Raw genomic sequence first — 16183 nt, 5'->3', positions numbered from 1 at the left:
AGTCCAATCCCCCCATGGAGCAGGAACGCCCAGGTGAGGTCGCACAGGAGCACGTCCAGGCGGGTTTTGAATGTCTCCAGAGAAGGAGGCTCCGCAACCTCCCTGGGCAGCCTGGGCCAGGCTCTGCCACCCTCACTGAGAAGTTGTTTCTTCTCAAATTTAAGCGGAACCTCTTGTGTTCCAGCTTGATCCCATTACCCCTTGTCCTATCGTTGTTTGCCACCGAGAAGAGCCTGGCTCCATCCTCATGGCACTCACCCTTTATGTATTTATAAACATTGATAAGGTCCCCCCTTAGTCTCCTCTTCTCCAAACTAAAGAGCCCCAGCTCCCTCAGCCTTTCTTCATAAGGGAGGTGCTCCACTCCCTTAATCATCTTGGTTGCCCTACGCTGGACCCTCTCCAGCAGTTCCCTGTCCTTCTGGAACTGAGGGGCCACAACTGGACACAATATTCCAGATGCGGTCTCACCAGGGCGGAGCAGAGGGGAAGGAGGACCTCTCTCCACCTACTAACCACCCCCCTTCTAATACACCCCAGGATGCCATTGGCCTTCCTGGCCACAAGGGCCCAGGGCTGGCTCATGGTCACCCTGCTGTCCACCAGGACCCCCAGGTCCCTTTCCCCTCCACTGCTCTCTAATATGTAATTTCCCAACCTATACTGGAACCTGGGGTTGTTCCTGCCCAGGTGCAGGACTCTACACTTGCCCTTGTCAAATTTCATCAGGTTATTCCCCGCCCAACTCTCCAGCCTGTCCAGGTCCCGCTGGATGGCAGCACAGCCTCTGGCGTGTCAGCCACCCCTCCCAGCTTGGTGTCATCAGCAAACTTGCCGATAGTGAACTCTATTCCCTCGTCCAAATCATTAATGAATATACTGAATAACAGTGGCCCCAGCGCTGACCCCTGAGGCACTGCACTGGATACTGGCCTCCAGCTGCACTCCGCACCATTGACTACCGCTCTCTGGCTTCTCTCCTTAAGCCAGTTTGCAACCCACCTCACTACTCTATTGTCTAGACGAAGCTGTTCCATTACTTTCCCAGGGACAGAGGTGAGGCTGACCGGTCTGTAATTACCCGGGTCCTCCTTCTTGCCCTTTTTGAAGACTGCAGTGACATTCGCTTTCCTCCAATCCTCGGGCACCTCCCCCGTTTCCCAAGACTTGGCAAAGATGACGGAGAGCGGTCCAGCAGTGACTTCAGCCGGCTCCCTCAGCACCCGCGGGTGCATCCCATCCGGACCCGTGGATTTATGGATGTCCAGACTATTTAATTGCTCCCTAAGCCAGTCCTCATCGACTAAAGCAAACTCCTCCACTGACCTGGCTTCATCCGGGGTCTCAGGGGTACAGGGCTCCCCAGGACGGCCTCCAGCAGAGTAGACAGAGACAAAGAAGGCATTCAGGAATTCTGCCTCCTCTGTATCTTCTGCCACCAGGGCACCCACCCCGTTCATCAGTGGGCCTACATCAGCGAGGAGCTGAAGCGCTCTGTCGAGATCGGACGAACAGGTAAGAGCGAATTTAGAAGCTCTGTGCGAACGAGGCAATGGGAAACGTGCCTAGAAAACCATCTTGATGGTGCACACGGGGTACAGACAAGAGCAGCCGGACGAGGGAAACGTACCAGGACAACACTGGCAAAGGGAGTTCTCCGAGCTGCCTGGAAAAGGGGGGTGTCGATACCGGCCGGCACGAACGGCTCCCTTCTCGGGTCGGCCGGAAGCGTTGCCGTGTCGGGGGGCGGCTGCCGGCCTGCGGGCCGGGGCTGCGGCTGTTTGGGGCGCTGCCCCCGCTTTGTTTTCCTCGGGGAGCCCCCCCACGTTCGGGGGCTTGTGGGACGTGCACGTGCAAATGACACGGTGTTCCCAGCTGCTCTGTTCTCTGCCTTGTTTTTTCAGACGCCTGTCCCTGTTTTCTCTTCCCGCTTTTGAAGAGAAGCTGCCGAGTTAGCGTACGCTGCGGTGAAGTTCTACAAGATGCAGCCCTCAGGAACCGGTTGACGTGAGGGAAATGCTTTCTGACCGCCTGCGCGGTGAGGGGACGTTTTTCACCTTTTAGCTCCTTCTGCACGACAAGAGGGAGACGGAAGGTTAAGTAACACGTTGTTTAGGAGCTGAGAGCTTAGTTTGTATTTAACTAATAATTAAGAGATGTGTTGTCAGCGAGAAACTAAACGATTACAACTAACCTCATCAAATGAAGTAAAGACAGGCCAGCCAGGCGTGGTGGTGGAGTTGCTCTCTATGTGAGAGAGCAGCTACAGTGTACTAAATTCTGCCCAGGAGCGGATGAGGAGCGAGTTGAGAGTGTATGGGTCAGGATCAAGGGGCAGGCTGGCAGGGGTGACACTGCTGTGGGCGTCTGTTACAGGCCACCAGATCAGGCTGAGGAAGTTGATGAGGCCTTCTATGGGCAGCTGAGAGCGGCCTCACGGTCACAGGCCCTGGTTGTTGTGGGGGATTTTAAGTTCCCTGGTGTTTGCTGGAAGGACCGTTCAGCCAGCCAGCCACAGTCCAGGAGGTTCCTGCCGTGCGTCGGTGAGAACTGCCTCATGCAGATGGTGGAGGAGCCGACTGGGAGAGGTGCACTGCTGGATCTCATCCTCGCTAGCAAGGAGGGTCTGGTCGAAGCAGGAAAGGTTGAGGGCTGCCTGGGCTGCAGTGACCACGAGAAGGTGGAGTTCAGCATCTTGGGCGGCAGGAACAGAACAGCAAGTAGAATTGCAGCCCTGGACTTTAGCAGGGCTAACTTTGGCCTTTTCAAGCAATTGCTGGGGGAAATCCCATGGGCAAGACTGCTTGAAGGAAAAGGGGCCCGAGATAGCTGGGTTGCATTCAGAGATTGCTTCTTCCACGCTCAGGATCAGAGCATCCCCACACGAAGGGAGTCAAGGAAGGGAGCCAGGAGGCCTGCGTGGTTGAACAGGGACCTGTTGGGTATGCTCAAGCAGAAGAGGAGAGTTTGCAGGTCATGGAGGCAGGGGCTGGCCACTTGGGAGGAATATAAGGCTGCTGTTAGAGGATGCAGGAAGGCAGCTAGGATAGCCAAGGCCCCCTAGAATTACAGCTGGCGAGAGGGGTCAAGGACAGCAAAAAGAACTTTTTCAAATACATAGCAGATAAAACTAACACCAGAGGCAATGTAGGCCCACTGATGAACGGGGTGGGTGCCCTGGTGGCAGAAGATACAGAGGAGGCAGAATTCCTGAATGCCTTCTTTGTCTCTGTCTACTCTGCTGGAGGCCGTCCTGGGGAGCCCTGTACCCCTGAGACCCCAGATGAAGCCAGGTCAGTGGAGGAGTTTGCTTTAGTCGATGAGGACTGGCTTAGGGAGCAATTAAATAGTCTGGACATCCATAAATCCACGGGTCCGGATGGGATGCACCCGCGGGTGCTGAGGGAGCCGGCTGAAGTCACTGCTGGACCGCTCTCCGTCATCTTTGCCAAGTCTTGGGAAACGGGGGAGGTGCCCGAGGATTGGAGGAAAGCGAATGTCACTGCAGTCTTCAAAAAGGGCAAGAAGGAGGACCCGGGTAATTACAGACCGGTCAGCCTCACCTCTGTCCCTGGGAAAGTAATGGAACAGCTTCGTCTAGACAATAGAGTAGTGAGGTGGGTTGCAAACTGGCTTAAGGAGAGAAGCCAGAGAGCGGTAGTCAATGGTGCGGAGTCCAGCTGGAGGCCAGTATCCAGTGCAGTGCCTCAGGGGTCAGCGCTGGGGCCAATGTTATTCAGTATATTCATTAATGATTTGGACGAGGGAATAGAGTGCACTATCGGCAAGTTTGCTGATGACACCAAGCTGGGAGGGGTGGCTGACACGCCAGAGGCTGTGCTGCCATCCAGCGGGACCTGGACAGGCTGGAGAGTTGGGCGGGGAATAACCTGATGAAATTTGACAAGGGCAAGTGTAGAGTCCTGCACCTGGGCAGGAACAACCCCAGGTTCCAGTATAGGTTGGGAAATTACGTATTAGAGAGCAGTGTAGGGGAAAGGGACCTGGGGGTCCTGGTGGACAGCAGGGTGACCATGAGCCAGCCCTGGGCCCTTGTGGCCAGGAAGGCCAATGGCATCCTGGGGTGTATTAGAAGGGGGGTGGTTAGTAGGTGGAGAGAGGTCCTCCTTCCCCTCTGCTCCGCCCTGGTGAGACCGCATCTGGAATATTGTGTCCAGTTGTGGCCCCTCAGTTCCAGAAGGACAGGGAACTGCTGGAGAGGGTCCAGCGTAGGGCAACCAAGATGATTAAGGGAGTGGAGCACCTCCCTTATGAAGAAAGGCTGAGGGAGCTGGGGCTCTTTAGTTTGGAGAAGAGGAGACTAAGGGGGGACCTTATCAATGTTTATAAATACATAAAGGGTGAGTGCCATGAGGATGGAGCCAGGCTCTTCTCGGTGGCAAACAACGATAGGACAAGCGGTAATGGGATCAAGCTGGAACACAAGAGGTTCCGCTTAAATTTGAGAAGAAACTTCTTCTCAGTGAGGGTGGCAGAGCCTGGCCCAGGCTGCCCAGGGAGGTTGCGGAGCCTCCTTCTCTGGAGACATTCAAAACCCGCCTGGACGTGCTCCTATGCGACCTCACCTGGGCGTTCCTGCTCCATGGGGGGATTGGACTGGATGATCTTTTGAGGTCCCTTCCCGTCCCAAACATACTGTGATACTGTGAAGAATGCGGCTTAGCAGCGCTGCTGACTCTGCCGTCCCGTTCCCTTCCCCGTTTCAGCCGGCGAGGCGGCCGGAGGACCCGCTCTGTGCGGCCGCGGGGCCCGCGGAGTCGAGGGCTCTGTCGGCGCGCCCCGGGGGTTTCTCTGGAGAGACTCCTCGTCTCGGTCGCGTCGCGGCGGGGACGGACGAGGACCTCTGGCGAGGGGTCTTTCTGCGCTGGGAGCCGGGACCGTGCACGCGCTCGCGGGGCGTCCGTAAGTCGCGGTACGGAATTTCGGCAGGATAGCGCGCACGGGCTTGTGAGCGCCTTACAGGCGTACGGTGGTTGCTCGTGCGGCCAGCTTTTGGTGTCGGTTGTTCCGGCGCTCCGTCGCGGTGTAGAGCCGGCCCCGTACGTAGCGGTGAGGCGTACCGCAGTTCGGTTTGATTCTCGGATAGGCCTCGGCTCTGACTGTGCACTCGAATGCCAAAACCTACAGCGGAAGCTGCGGTGGCCTTAGCGTGCAAGGGGCGCGAGCGCCGTGAAGCCGCCCGTGTGGCCGAGCGTCCCGATCGCGGTGCTGAGCGTTAGACAGACTTGAGCCGCGTGCCGGAATTGTTTTGTTTTGGAGAGGGCGGGATAAACTTGGAGCACAACTTGTGAGGGCGGTACGTCGTGGGCAGGTTTTAGTATTGCCTGTGGAGTGCCGCTAGAAGCGTTCGTAGTTCTTGCTTGTCTCTGTTACAAGATGAGCCGTGTCGTCCTGCGTGACGCGTAACGGGAGGACGGCGTGGTAGCGGTGCTCTGCACAAGAGCCCGTTAGGGGGTATTTTAGCTCGCGGGAAAGGGATTGGGGAACCACCTGGTGGTAATGCGAGGAGAGCAGCCCTGGCGGAATCTGAGGAGCCGAGGCCGTTGTATAAATTGGACAAGGAAGGAAAGGCTGCGGGCACAGCGCGGTGCTGCACCCGGCCGCCCCAACGCGGAACTCTAATGTGGAATTCCTGTGTTTCAGAGGGGGAGCTGTGACCGCCCCGTACTCAGCAGACCCCCCAGCCCGGGTGGGGGGAGCAGCGCCGGAGCGGGAGACGCGGCTCCGTCCTCCGTCCCCAGCGTGCCGGGGGGCGGCTGCCGGCCTGTGGGACGTGGCTGCGGCTGTTTGGGGCGCTGCCCCCCCATGTTTGGGCGCTCTGGTATGTACATAGGTAAATGGCGTTTTAAAGTAATGTGCTGCCCGCTGGGGCTGTTTTCCTTTTCTACCTTTTTTTTTTTGAGTGAATAAATGGGGGGACTCGGGGGGTGACGATGACGTTGCTGGAGGAGCAGGCCAGTGAGAGATGGGGGCTTTCAGCCCCAAAATGCCTGAACAATCATGGGTGGGGTGTTTAGTGGTACTGTGGGGAGGAGAAATTTCTCCCTGTCCGTTGCAGAGAAAACAGAACAATCCCACATCAAAGCTGTCCTAGAGAAGTACTTGCTGTTTGTCATTCCGGTTCTAGAGCAGCCCGATGTGCTGTTAAAGGTTGTGGTGGTGCGGGTCAGGGATCCCCAGGCTGTGCCGAGACCGCAGGACGGCTGCTGGTGGAACAAAGTCGAGGACAACTTCTCAGAGTAAGAACCTCTCTATTTGTTCTCCTCAGGACACATCCCTTTGCCTCTGGACCCCTCACAAGCTTACTCGCCACCTTGTTCCCTCAGAAACCCGTTTCCTCCCAGTTCCTCTGCGATTACCCTGCCTGCCTTTGGGTCCCTGCAGGCTCGTTGGTGGCATCACGGTGCCTGTTTGACCTTTTGCCCCGTTAAATTCCCCTCTTTTTCTCTCTTCCCCTCAAAACTTCCCCAGTTGCTCTTGTCACATGCCAGAGGCCTCATTTTCCCCTCTTGTCTCCTCTCAGGACCCCCATCTGTTGGCCCCTGTCGAGGGTTTAGATTGCGGGGTGACAGTAAAACCCTGGCAGATGTATTGTTAACCCCGTCTCCCCCCCACTTCCCCCTTTTGCCCCTCCCTCTCCCCCCTTCCCACTCAGGACAGGCGATCCGGAGGGAAAGAAGGACAGAGAGAAGAGAGTTGGAAAAACTGACAATGTTTTACTAATGCTATATTAAGAGTAGAGAAAATAATACAAAACCAATCCTGAAAGTCTCAGCAACTGCAGAGCCAGCACCTGAAGTCCTGGACTGGACTCTGCAGCCAACTGGAGCTGGATTCCGTCTCTCAGTAGGCCTCAGTTTGCAGGGACGACTAGCAAGGTCCTCTCCTAATGTCACCATAAGCAGAAGGGACGAAAAGGGGCAAAGAGGACAAGTTCCTCATGATCTGCCACTTCTATATGAAGTATTCATGTGAAGGGGATGTTATACACGGTTGGTCAGTTTGTTGGTCACCTGTTTCTTGTTGCTCCTCTTGCAAGATGTGAATCTGTCCTTATCAACAAGTAAGCATTCCATTGCATTGTTTACCAAAACATGTGTCTGGTTCTCCAGGAAAAGGCAGCTAATATGAAGCTTTAGCTGACAGGCAAATTCACTGAAAGAGAAACTTGTTTTTTAACGAAACCAGGACAGCCCCCACCCCAATCCCCTCAGGACTCCTCTGATTCCCATCTGCTCCTCTCAGGACAGCTGAGCTTGTCTTTTGGGGCCCCTGAGAGCCCCCATTTACCTTCTTTTACCTACCTTTGTTGTTGTTCCCAGCCTGTCCTGGTGTTTTCCATCCTTCAGGACTTACTTATTACTGTTGTGAGAGTCCGAGAGAAAAGGAGGAGTGTCTGTGACTTACAACTGTCGTTGTTGATCTACAGTGTTTTAGAGACGGATTCTTGCAGGATCTATTTCTGGTTCGTCCTTCACTCCTCCCCAGACCGCAGCGCTGGTCCGAGTTCCCCAGCACACGTGTGTGGGTACGCTGGGGGAGCGCGTCAGGGAGGGCAGACGGCTGAATGGACGCGCTGTCAGCGACTGCGGAACGAGCTGGGGCTGCTTTGACCGTGTCCAGCCTTGTGCGTGTGGTTTGTTTTCATTTGCAGGCTGAAACAGCAGTTTCCTTAATTAAAAACACCCCAACATGTCCCCCGGCCCCCAACAAAAATAACGCCAAAAATGCCACTGAAAGAAACACAGGGAGTTTTTAAAAAATTTCCTTTAGCTTTCTCTCCCCTCCACCCCTACCCTGCTGCGTTCAGTGCAGTGAATGACCGTGAGGAGATGGCTGTGGGTCTGGCTGTTGAAGGGTGTGTGAAGGAGAAGGAGGTGTGTGTAGAGCAGGATTGGTGGTGGAGGTGAGTGCAGCTGGTTTGGGTGTGGGGCTGTAAATTCTTTTTGGAGGCTTCCTAGTTTCTGGTGTCACCTGCGGGGTGAAGTGTGACTCTGTGCAGGTTTGAAAGGTGCAACGTGCAGAGCTCCCTCATTTGCCACCAGATCTCCCAATCACAGAGACAGCGTCGCTGTGCAGCTGCTAAGGACAGCGCGTCTCGTGCAGAACAGCATCCTTTGTGCTACGTGTGCGTGTTCCTCCTTTGAAATGAAGTTGGGCCGCCCGGTGTTCCACGTTACGTGTGGTACCTGCTGGGCTGAGTCTCCTCCCCGCGCTCCGGTCGGTTCCGTCGCGCTGCCGCAGCCCCGGCAGCACCGCGGCGTTCGCTGGACGCGTTGTTGGCGGAGCCGGCACCGACAATCTTGACACGTCGAGGCGCTGCGGTGGGTTTGCCTGGAAATTCCAAGGTCCTGGTGTTCTATTATTTGAACTACTTACTTACTGTAAGACGTTTAGAATTAAAACTTAAATAAGATCAACCAGAAGAGTCTTTGGGAGTGAATAATGCCTGTCATCTACTCTAGCTGTTACTCAAAACTCTGCAGACAGTAATTATCCCCAATTTATGTAGTAAAATTTAAAAGAGTGGAATATAAATACTGGAGCGCTAATTGGAAGTAATACCTGTAGAGAAAAAAACCTCTAGTTTATATCTATAATAAAAAATAATGTGTGCTAGTTAATCCGCCTGGTAGTAATGTAATGATAAAAATGTTAAAGTGTAAATAGATGAAATTATATAGGCATGAGCAAGAAGTAAATTTAATTTCAGCTATTACTTGGTGAACTAGGCAGCAGTTGTTCCCAATCTGAATGCTAGTTTAAAAAACACATTGTTTGGAATTCCTTTTAACTGATAAAGGCAGAAAACTAATGTGGAGTCATTGGTAGCTTCATTTGAACAACCGTTATGAAATAAACCGCAGACACGAATGACTGCATAGGAAACAAAGTGAGGAAGCTTTAGATTTTAAACAGCATTGGAAAGTGATCGGGAGTGTTTAGTATTCGAATTATAACAGAGCCACGAGATGGGAGGCAACAAAGCTCAGAACCAACCAGAGTCAAAACGTTACATTTCTTTTTTTAAAGAGAAGTATAAAGGAACCACGAAGTAGTGGCTGTTTATAAACAGAGGTATTAAAAAGTTCCCAGGTAGTAATGATTCCCAACAGAACACTAAAAGATATTTAGATGTAAAATAATATTAGAAAACAGTTATGACATTCTGAATTTAACCACAGCTTTTTTGGGGTTGTGCAAAAACATGACCGCTATTAATTACCTCTGAGTTAAAATAAAAAGACATCAAACTAGATGTGATTAACAACAGCTAATTTTAATTTTTCAGTGTGCTATCCAGTCCGGCTTCTCCCTCCAAGGGCGTGGTCTGAGAAAGCCACACCCCCAACTCCACCCCGTCCAAGCTCCGCCCCTGCCAGTCTGTGCCCTCCCCGAGTCGCGTGTCCCTTACAGACCCCTCCCAGCAGCATAATGCATCGAAGCCCCGCCCACGGCTCCACCCCTAAACTCAGCCCCTGCTAAACCACGCCCCCTCAGAGCACGTGCTGTACAGAGCCCACTCTACTCTCGGCTCCACCCCTCCCTTCCTAAGCTACGCCCTCTTTGGGCGTGTCCTTCTCCCTACCCCAAGCGGCTCCTCCTATGGGGGTGTGACACACAGAGGCCCCACCCCCTGCCCAGTTCCCCCAGGTGGGCCTCCCAATGGGCGTGTCCTCCCAGTCCCCGCCCCTCAGCACGGATCCCACCCCCGTGGGTGGGGCTACACCCAGCTGCGCGCGCGCCCCCCCCACCCATGCGTGACCCTAAGTAACCCCATGGCAGCCCTATGGCTGCCCCACAGGTACCGCTACAGCAGCCCTGCTCCTGCCCCGCAAGAGCTCCAGACACGCCTCTGCAGAGCCCCCATAGCAGCCACTTCAGTGCCCCACAGCTATCACCGCAGCCGCCCCATCCCGCCCCACGGCCGCCGCTGCGGGACCCCTGGAGCCCCCGGCCCCACACCCGCCCCGCAGCCCCACAGCGCGCTGTCTCGCGGCCGCGGTGCCGGTGAAGCCACGTGCCGGCCGCGGCCGGAGGAGCCGCCGGTTTTCCACCCCCACACCCCCCGATCGCTGCTGCCGCGGCCGGAGGAGCCGCCGGTTTTCCCCCCACACACCCCGATCGCTGCTGCCGCGGCCGGAGGAGCCGCCGGTTTTCCCCCCCCACACCCCCCGATCGCTGCTGCCGCGGCCGGAGGAGCCGCCGGTTTTCCCCCCCCACATCCCCCGATCGCTGCTGCTGCCGCGGCCGGAGGAGCCGCCGGTTTCCCCCTCAACATCCCCCGATCGTTGCTGCCGCGGCCGGAGGAGCCGCCGGTTTCCCGCCCCCACACCCCCCGATCGCTGCTGCCGCGGCCGGAGGAGCCGTCGGTTTTCCCCCCAACATCCCCCGATCGCTGCTGCTGCCGCGGCCGGAGGAGCCGCCGGTTTTCCGCCCAGCCCCGACTCTCCTCCTTCCTCCTAAATCGCCGCTGCATGCCGCCACGATGTCTTCTCTTCCGCCATCTTGTTTCCCCCTTCTGCTCTCATTCGCTATTTTATACCGAGGGAGGGAGGAGGCGCTCGCTGATTGGCTGACAGTGTCAGCCTCGGAAGTCGTCCATTGGCTCATCCCCACGAGGGGTTCTCCGAGGGGGTGGGAGAAAGGCGCTGATTGGTCACCGTGTCGCTGAGGGGAGGAAGGCACTGATTGGTCACTTTCCGCCGAAGTTCGCCCTCCCAGTAACAGGCGCTGATTCGCTAGCGCCCCTGAGGTAGAAAAGGCGGTGATTGGTCGGCGTTTTCTCGCCGACGTTAGCCCACAGCAACGAAGCGCTGATTGGGCAGCGCGGCTGACGGGGCGGCTCGGCCATTGGCAGGAGGGCGGGCGGGGGGCGGGACCGGGCGGGACAACGAGGTAATAAATGGGGCGGCGCAGAACGCGCGCAGGACCAGAAAGGCGGAGGCGGCAGTGCGAGCTCATGCCCCCCGCCTCCCCCGCGGCGGGAAACCCGAGAACGGCAGGAACGGCGGCCGGAATCAGTTAACGGGGCGGGTCAGGGCGGTAATTATCGTGCGGGTGTTAATTGGGGCTCGGCGGGTTAATGAGTGACCGGCGGGCTGGGGTGTATCTGGGGGTTTTGATCGGAACTGGGGTTTTAAAGCCGCGGGTTTGGGGGGGGGGGGGGGGGCGGGGGCGATTAAGGCTCCCGGAGCCGCTTTAGCGGCTTAAATCGTTGTGTTGAACGCGGGAGGAGCCGGTTCGGGGCTTTTCTCAGCAATCGGGGCTGGTTTGGGTCCAATTCGGCTTTTAAAAGATGTTTTTACGTAATTTTTGGGTGCCGATTTGTGCCAGAAGGCGCCTTTGAAATCTGTTTATTGAGGGTTTATCAGGAGAATTAAAGTTTAAAGCTCGGGGAGATTTGGGGCTTTTCCCCGGGATTTTGAGTCCAAATCGGTTTTTTTAGAGCCCTTATTTATTTAAATTGTTATGTTTAAAGGGTTTATTTGAGGTTTTATTTGGAACATTTTGGGCGGGTTTGAGGCTCCTAAGATTTAATTGTTGGTTTATTATTTGATTTATTATTTCACTGCGGTGCGGGGCTCCTGAAGACGCTGAGTTGTTTCAATTATTTAGCGCTGTGAGGAGCCGTTTTGGGGCCGTTGGGGTCTAAATCGGCTTTTTGAAAGGTTTATTTAACGCGTTTAAAGTTTGAGGGGCCGATTTGCGACTTTAAAGCTTTTTGAATCTACTTATTGATAAGAATTTATACAATAGATTAATATTTAAAGCCCGAGGGGAGATTTGGGGCTGTTTCCCAGGATTGCGAGTCCAAATGCGTTTTTTTCTGTTAACCGCTTATTAATTTAAATTATTATATTTAAACGGGGCTTTTTGAGGTTTTATGAGGGTTTTTTTGAGCATTTTGGGCGGTTCTGAGGCTCCTAAAGCCGCTTAATTGTTTAAATTATTAATTGTTAAAATAATGTAAGTAGTTGTTGAAATAAGTGTGTAAGTTATTGTATTTAAAGCCGGGAGGGGCATTTCGTTGCTTTTTGGGGGGTTTTAGGGCTGAATTCACTTCATTGAACGTGTCTAGAGCTGGGGGTCCCAGATCTGGTGCTGATTTGGCCCCCAAAAAAGCTTTAAAAATCTATTTATTTATATAATTTACTGAATTAATATTTAAGCGGGAACATGTTCGGCTTTTTTAACCCGCCGCCATTTTGTCTCCCCCGTCCCGCTCTCCCTCACGCTGAGGGGGCCGAGGAGACGCTCGCTGATTGGCCGGTGTCGTCTGGCGGGAAAGCCTCCCCAGGCTCAGCCCCGCTCGGCTGTCTCCGAGGGAGAGAAAGGCGCTGATTGGTCGCTGCCTCTGAGGAGAGAAAGGCGCTGATTGGTCGCCGCCTCCCTAAACCCACGTAATTGTTTACATTCCATTTTAAAATTTATTTCTATATTTTAATTTAATTTAACTTATTTTTAATTTAATTTAAATTTAAATTATTAAAGTTAATTTTAATTTAATAGTAAATATATAGACTAAATCAGTATAGCAATATGCTACTATAAACGATATAATATGATGAATAGTAGAAATATATAATATATAATCTGATATAATTAACTGATCAACTAATACTCATTGATATTATGTAATGAAATTTATAATTAATATATAATGGCATAATGATATCTATAATATACTATTGTAATGATATTCATTAAATATTAATATATATTATATATATTATGTATAATTACTATGTAATGTATCTAATCTATTTTTACATATATATCTTATTATATAAAGCTGTGAGGGACCATATTTGGGCGGGATTTTGAGATTTTTAAGGCTGTTTGGTCTCAAATTCAATTTACTTCATTTTGGGGCTGTTTTTAGGATAATTTGTGCTCAAAGAAGCTTTCAAGATCCATTTTTTTGGCAGTTAATTTGCTCACTCGGTTAATGTTGAAGCGGGGGGATTTGGGGCTGTTTCCCAGGACTGTGACACAAATAACGGCCCTTTCCTTCCCTTTCCCACTGCAGCTCCTGCGCAGAGAACAGCGAAGGCAGGCTGACCGCCCCCCCCTCCGGCTGACTGCGCCCCCCGCTCCGGCTGACCGCGCGTGCCCTCCCCGCAACTCGGCTGACCGCGTGCCCCCCCCAACTCCGGCTGACTGTGCCCCCCCGCCCCCCCCGGCTGACCGCGTGCCCCCCCCACTGCACTCCTGCTGACTGTGCGCCCCCCCCACCTCCTCTGGCTGGCCACATCTCCACTGCACACCATGGAGGGGAAGGGGCGGGGGGGGGATCACAAGGGTCTATGGGGCGGTGTGGGGGTCAGGGCGGCTGTGGGGTCAATGGGGTTGTTGTGGGGTGAAACACCCCTGAAGAGGCTGAACACCCTGCAGGTGAGTGACCCACACAGTGCCCCACAGTGCCCTATAGCACCTCCATTCTGCCCTACGGATCCACAACACTGCCCCACAGCACCCTATAGCTCCTGCTTGCTATCCCACAGCACCCCATGGCTTCTCCACTCTGCCCCATATGTCTACAGCAGTGCCACAGAGTACCTCATATGTCTTCCACTCTGCCCCATGGGTGCAGAGTGCTGCCCTACAGCACCCTATAGCTCCTGTACTCTGCCCCACAGATCCACAGTGCTGTCCCACAGCACCCTATAGCTCATCTGGCCTATAGACCCACTGTACTGCCCTACAATGCCCCATGGCTCCTACACTCTGCCCCATAGACCCACAACACTGCCTCACAACACCCCATTGCTCCTGCACTCTGCCCCATGGATGCCCAGTACTGCCCCACAGCACCATATAGGTCCTGTACTCTGCCCCATATATCCACAGGAGTGCCCTGCAGCACCCCATGGCTCCTGCACTCTGCCCCATGGATGCCCAGTACTGCCCAACAGCACCATATAGGTCCTGTACTCTGCCCCATACATCCACAGGAGTGCCCCCCAGCACCCTATGGCTCCTGCATTCTGACCCATGGATGCCCAGTACTGCCCCACAGCACCATATAGGTCCTGTACTCTGCCCCATACATCCACAGGAGTGCCCCCCAGCACCCCATGGCTCCTGCACTCTGCCCCATGGATGCCCAGTACTGCCCCACAGCACCGTATAGCTCCTCTACTCTGCCCCATACATCCACAGGAGTGCCCCCCAGCACCCCATAGTGACTCTACTCTTCCCCATAGACCCACAGTGCTGCCGCACAGGACTCTACTCTGCCCCTTAAGACCCAGAGAGCTGCCCCACAGCAGCCTGTAGGTGCTGCGTTCTGCCCCATTGGTGCAAAGTGCTGCCCCACAGCGCCCCACACCTCTGTCCACCTGACCACCCTTCCCTCCTGACTGCGCCTGCACTGCCCACTATGGGTGGGTCACAAGGGTCTATGGGGCGGTGTGGGGGTCAGGGCGGCTGTGGGGTCAATGGGGTTGTTGTGGGGTGAAACACCCCTGAAGAGGCTGAACACCCTGCAGGTGAGTGACCCACACAGTGCCCCACAGTGCCCTATAGCACCTCCATTCTGCCCTACGGATCCACAACACTGCCCCACAGCACCCTATAGCTCCTGCTTGCTATCCCACAGCACCCCATGGCTTCTCCACTCTGCCCCATATGTCTACAGCAGTGCCACAGAGTACCTCATATGTCTTCCACTCTGCCCCATGGGTGCAGAGTGCTGCCCTACAGCACCCTATAGCTCCTGTACTCTGCCCCACAGATCCACAGTGCTGTCCCACAGCACCCTATAGCTCATCTGGCCTATAGACCCACTGTACTGCCCTACAATGCCCCATGGCTCCTACACTCTGCCCCATAGACCCACAACACTGCCTCACAACACCCCATTGCTCCTGCACTCTGCCCCATGGATGCCCAGTACTGCCCCACAGCACCATATAGGTCCTGTACTCTGCCCCATATATCCACAGGAGTGCCCTGCAGCACCCCATGGCTCCTGCACTCTGCCCCATGGATGCCCAGTACTGCCCAACAGCACCATATAGGTCCTGTACTCTGCCCCATACATCCACAGGAGTGCCCCCCAGCACCCTATGGCTCCTGCATTCTGACCCATGGATGCCCAGTACTGCCCCACAGCACCATATAGGTCCTGTACTCTGCCCCATACATCCACAGGAGTGCCCCCCAGCACCCCATGGCTCCTGCACTCTGCCCCATGGATGCCCAGTACTGCCCCACAGCACCGTATAGCTCCTCTACTCTGCCCCATACATCCACAGGAGTGCCCCCCAGCACCCCATAGTGACTCTACTCTTCCCCATAGACCCACAGTGCTGCCGCACAGGACTCTACTCTGCCCCTTAAGACCCAGAGAGCTGCCCCACAGCAGCCTGTAGGTGCTGCGTTCTGCCCCATTGGTGCAAAGTGCTGCCCCACAGCGCCCCACACCTCTGTCCACCTGACCACCCTTCCCTCCTGACTGCGCCTGCACTGCCCACTATGGGTGGGTCACAAGGGTCTATGGGGCGGTGTGGGGGTCAGGGCGGCTGTGGGGTCAATGGGGTTGTTGTGGGGTGAAACACCCCTGAAGAGGCTGAACACCCTGCAGGTGAGTGACCCACACAGTGCCCCACAGTGCCCTATAGCACCTCCATTCTGCCCTACGGATCCACAACACTGCCCCACAGCACCCTATAGCTCCTGCTTGCTATCCCACAGCACCCCATGGCTTCTCCACTCTGCCCCATATGTCTACAGCAGTGCCACAGAGTACCTCATATGTCTTCCACTCTGCCCCATGGGTGCAGAGTGCTGCCCTACAGCACCCTATAGCTCCTGTACTCTGCCCCACAGATCCACAGTGCTGTCCCACAGCACCCTATAGCTCATCTGGCCTATAGACCCACTGTACTGCCCTACAATGCCCCATGGCTCCTACACTCTGCCCCATAGACCCACAACACTGCCTCACAACACCCCATTGCTCCTGCACTCTGCCCCATGGATGCCCAGTACTGCCCCACAGCACCATATAGGTCCTGTACTCTGCCCCATATATCCACAGGAGTGCCCTGCAGCACCCCATGGCTCCTGCACTCTGCCCCATGGATGCCCAGTACTGCCCAACAGCACCATATAGGTCCTGTACTCTGCCCCATACATCCACAGGAGTGCCCCC

At 54.8% G+C, this 16183-nt stretch overlaps 1 long non-coding RNA gene across 1 annotated transcript; it reads left to right on the top strand.

Annotated features, from left to right (window-relative positions):
• The first annotated feature begins 369 nt into the window (after nucleotides 1-369).
• Nucleotides 370-2180, top strand: LOC135575624 (uncharacterized). The gene is made up of 2 exons (XR_010466749.1): nucleotides 370-1515; nucleotides 1905-2180. It is a non-coding gene; the product is annotated as an uncharacterized LOC135575624 (long non-coding RNA).
• The last annotated feature ends 14003 nt before the right edge of the window (nucleotides 2181-16183 follow it).

This window comes from Columba livia, chromosome 17 (genome assembly GCF_036013475.1).
Source record: "Columba livia isolate bColLiv1 breed racing homer chromosome 17, bColLiv1.pat.W.v2, whole genome shotgun sequence".
Taxonomy (NCBI): domain Eukaryota; kingdom Metazoa; phylum Chordata; class Aves; order Columbiformes; family Columbidae; genus Columba; species Columba livia.
The sequence above is the reverse complement of the archived record's forward strand: the minus strand, read 5'-3'. Positions and strand labels throughout refer to the sequence as shown.